Source organism: Lepidochelys kempii, chromosome 4, assembly GCF_965140285.1.
Source record: "Lepidochelys kempii isolate rLepKem1 chromosome 4, rLepKem1.hap1, whole genome shotgun sequence".
Taxonomy (NCBI): Eukaryota; Metazoa; Chordata; order Testudines; family Cheloniidae; genus Lepidochelys; species Lepidochelys kempii.
In genome coordinates this window covers 49,618,643-49,623,284 of record NC_136383.1, presented here as the reverse complement: position 1 = coordinate 49,623,284, position 4,642 = coordinate 49,618,643, and the positions used below count along the sequence as shown (strand labels likewise).

At 40.1% G+C, this 4,642-nt stretch overlaps 1 long non-coding RNA gene across 1 annotated transcript; it reads left to right on the top strand.

Annotated features, from left to right (window-relative positions):
* Positions 1-2,649: 2,649 nt before the first annotated feature.
* On the top strand, positions 2,650-4,318 carry LOC140909962 (uncharacterized). The gene is made up of 3 exons (XR_012158391.2): positions 2,650-2,877; positions 3,602-3,706; positions 3,855-4,318. It is a non-coding gene; the product is annotated as an uncharacterized LOC140909962 (long non-coding RNA).
* Positions 4,319-4,642: the final 324 nt, after the last annotated feature.

Here is a 4,642-nt window from a genome sequence, read left to right as displayed (position 1 = left end):
TACCTGATTAAGACTCCAGTATTTGGTTTGAGGCAATTTTTCACACTTAGGCCCTGATTGGGGAGATCTACAGGGGAGGAGGAGGTGGAGAAGTGGGGATTTCTCTTGGCTGGGGGAGGTGTGAATGGGCTGGGGCAGAGCCAAGGGAGCTGCATATATTACTGCAACTCCCTGGATAAGATACCATAGCTTCAGACAAGTAGGTTGAAATATTTCAAATTTATTAGGGGCAAGAGGCCCAACCTTGAAAAAATGGCAAAAGCTTTTGCAAATCCCGTTTTCTTTCTCTCTTTCTCTCTTTCTTTCCTTCCAACTCTGGGCTATATTATCTTTTCTTTTGAGCCAGACTGCAAGGGCCCTGGGGATAGCTGCAACCAGGAGAAATGGGATGGAGTTGTACTGTCACAGAAACGGAGAAGCCCCAACAGGACAGAGCTGGTGTAGAGTCACAGAGAGATGATATTCTGACCTCTTCAGTTTAGGCACACAAAGTAGAATGTGTCTGGAACAGGCAATATTATAATCACACATTAAAAATATATTCAGACAGAGTTAAGATTGAACAATGGACTACAATTTAAAAGGATATTATTAAAATGTTTTTGTTTAAGGTGTTCTAAATAATAGAAAGTCAGGAAATGTTCAGTTATGAGTTCAATACCATACATCTTTTTCCTGGTACATATTCACTGGGGCTGAATGAAAATTTTCATCAACATTTGAAATTTTTAGGGGAAAAAAAGGGGACACAGTTTACACAAAAATGTTTGTGACATTTTCTTCTCCATTTACAAGCTTTAATTCTTGCTCACCTGGCTACTACAAGTCATGCTTGGCAATCCTCTAATTTTGTGTAGCTTTTATATCATCTAAATATTTTCTACAACTAAAACATTATAACGGAATTCATATAATCAGCTGGGCAGTGGAAAGGTAACCTCTAAAGAAAATTTCTGTTTGTGCCTTTTGTTATTCTTTCTAATGTACAAAGAGGGACTTTTTGGTATGAGAAATATTAGCCCTCTCCACACTGTGCTGGAATGGAATATAGGAAAATTGATAGAGTCATCACAAAATGCTACAGATTCAGAAGTGAGCTATAGAGAGGAGAATTGATTTTTGAGAAGAAATGGTTGGGGATTTTCCATCAAATTGTTTTTTGAGGAAAAATGCAGCTTCCACAAAATCAATATTTTCTGCATGAAAATGTCTATTTTGGTAAAAATGTTAAATTTCCCATTGTGAAAATCTAAATAAAATATTTTAGTTAAGTCAGATTGACTTGAATCAAAACATTTTGATTTATTGAACCAAATTGAAATGTTTTGTTTTAGGTCAGTTCTTTATAAATCTGTGGCTGCTTGAGCTTCCATAATGCCCCATGGATGCGTTATGTCCCAATTCTCCTCTGTACACTTAGCTCCCTGTCTGGATTACATTTCCCATTTTGCACAATTGTTTTGCCTCTGGTTGAACCACTGTGGACCCACATGACCACAGCACATAATGGAAAATATAGTCCAACCCTAAGAGGGCCTAAGGAGCTTCTTGTCTCCATCCCAGGGGAATGGAGGTGGGATAGAACCTCTTCCCGCATTAGGGAATCTCATTAGGAAACCTCTGGAGAATAAATCTTTCTGGAGAAATGTCAAGGTATAACAGAATCCATAAATGCTAAGTCACAGGATTTAGATCCAATGCGTTACAGCGTACACAAGCCCCAGGGTACACAATATTACCTTCATCCCTGGAACTCTATTTGTCAAATGGAAATATCAGGTGCAGTCTTGCACTGACTTGCACTGACTTGCCTCTGTAGGTTTGTATGCCAATCAACTGTTTGCAAATGTTAGAACTCCTTAAAGGGCATCTCAGTCACTTTATATACGATTTACCAAACTATACCTCTGTGCAAATGGGTGAAATTACAGATTTAAAGATTTATTATTATTTTTTTGTGTTCCTTATGTCATGAAGTCAGTGAAGCTCTGCTGATTTACAGCAGCTGGGGAGCTGGCTCATTAAGTAGTGCCTTGCTATGCCAGTCGTCCAGTGTCAAGTACTACTCATCGTAAAGCAGGGCAGAACCTGGCACTTAGTTTGTCTTCTGAACCTACTGAAGTAAATGTATTGGGGTGGGAATCATGCCATGGAAAATTTTTATATACAAATCCCTCACTAACCAAATTACAGAATCACAGCATTCTGAAACATTTCTACAATGCCATTATTTAAAGTAGCAGAAGGAATATAACATGAAGAAGCATACAATCTATAGGAATAAAAGAGGAAAACATACTCTTTGTACAGAAAGGGGATGCTTTACAGCCTTAATCCATTATTAAAGGTGACCATTCATCCTTGGTAATCAGATCAATTTGTGCTAAAAATTTAGTTCTATACATGTGAATTGGAAGTCATCTTATCAGTGTTTTACTACATCAAGTCTGATAAGCTCCCCAATTCATTTCAGTTAAGCTTCTATTGATCCACTTAAGAGATCAATTTGGCTTGGTTTGATTATTTTGTTGGGGGATTTCATTTGTCTGGAATCTGAAGTTATGAGAAAAATGTGATTTAGCATTGTGTGTGTGTGTGTGTGTGAGAGAGAGAGAGAGTGTGTATTATATGTAGGCCAGAGCAACCCAGATGATGATTTGATTTTGAACTCTTGATTTTTTTTTTCAGTTCATTGCGAATGAGTCTGTGTACAATAGCTGAATTGTAAGACATTTACAGAACAATGGAGTCAATGGGAAACTGAGACAGTGCTGAGTGTGGTTGTGATCAAAACTCCATCTGGAAGAGAGGAAACTGAGGTACAACTGAACGGTGCTGTAAATTGAAACCCTACCAGTAGAAAGGAACCTGAAGCTGGTAAACACTATTAACAAACATAATATACCTGCCAGTGGGAGGGGGGAAAGCCCAAGATAAGTGTAAAGCAACTTCTTGGAAGACTGCAGAGAGAGCAGCAGCTAGGAGAGATGGGAAATTCTTCCCCAAATCTATAACTGTATGATGGTCAGTGAAAATGTAAATGGCCTACGGAAGGGTGGGGTGTCCAACAAAATATGTCCCAAGGGAAGGTTCAACCCCACAAAAATACGTGTATCCCCCATCTACCAAAGGCATTGCATGATTAAACGTGCTCTGCATAATGCCAAGACCCTGTGGTCACCCAACTAATCAGGAATATTGGAGTGAAAAGAGCATTTGGGAGGGGGGAGATATATTCCCAAGTGTACCTCTCCCATGGGATCCACAGGAAGGCACTTTGTAAAATGAATTTGACACTGGGCTGTTATGTTGTCATGAAAACTGTTTTGGTGTAATTATTGGGAATGTTTACTGTATGAATGGATGAAGTTTAAATCACTGACTACATCTTTGTTTACCTTTCTCAAAAAGGGGGGGAAGAACATACCTGGGGTACATGGGAAGTTCCCCCTGCTCTGTTCTTTTTTCTATTGGGGTACAGATGTGATGGATTAATATATATAATCTATATCAAACTACAAATTCCATTTTGTTTTGTGAACTCTATTTTGATTGTAAAACTGTACTGTACCTTCACTGTTGCCTTTTAATCTCTAAATAGAACTGGGATTCCTGGAAGTGTTGGCAGAGAGCTAACAAAGGAGCAATCAGGAATCATTAACCAAAGGGAACCATCCTAGGACAATATGCTAGTTGCAGCCCAAAGGTATGTCTCCTGGGTAGACCAAGCAATGTAACCAAGCAATGGATCACCTGGTGAGAGACTTGCAGACACTGAGGAGAGTCATCAGATGGGGGATGGGAATCTTTTAAAAGGAACGCTGTCTCACTGGTTTTTTTTTTTTGAGAGACAGAGAGAGAAGAGAGCAGAAGCAGAAGGCAAGGCCATGCAGGAGGACAGGAGGGTCCAAAACCTAAATGGTGGGTCACTGGAAGGAGAGTTTTACGTGCAAGTTTTTGTTATGTTTCCATAGATCTGTATATCTCTTGTGCTTTGTCTGTGAGTAAAGTGTGACTCATTTAGAAATTCATTTGCCATATCTTTGTGTCCCTTACTTTCATTGTCATGTAGTCCCCAAAAGGGGAAACAGTTACTCAGAGGATCCACCACTACTGTAGAGGTTTTGGGGGAGTTGGCCCTACTTTTAGGGGCTAGGCAGTCGGAATGTGAATTCTCACCACTAGTGCTTTTTTGTGTAGCTTGTTGTGAAATTAGGCAAATATCTAGATGGTTGACGTACTCCCTGGAAGACCTCTGCCTACCCCCTGGAATACACATCCCCCTGGATGAGAACCACTGTGCTAGATAGTTATCACTTTAGTGCTCCCTGTCCAACTGGCTTCTCCTCTTGCTGCTACTCCCCTGTTCCTGCAAAATGGCATCTTCAGAAGTGCTCGGCTCCAGGCCGTGGCTCTGCTCCAGCCTTTTTGCCATAATTCTGGCTCCACCAGAAGCTTGTGGAATCCACACAACACGGATGTTGCAGTCTGAGGCACAGCATTCAGGGACAAGGACTGAGCGCATGGCTGATTAATTTTAGTATATCCCAACCTGATCCTTATTTCACTGCCATAAATTTAAACAGCTGGCAGTAAAATTTATATGCATTCCATTATTGATGAGCACACAGAAGGTTGAGAT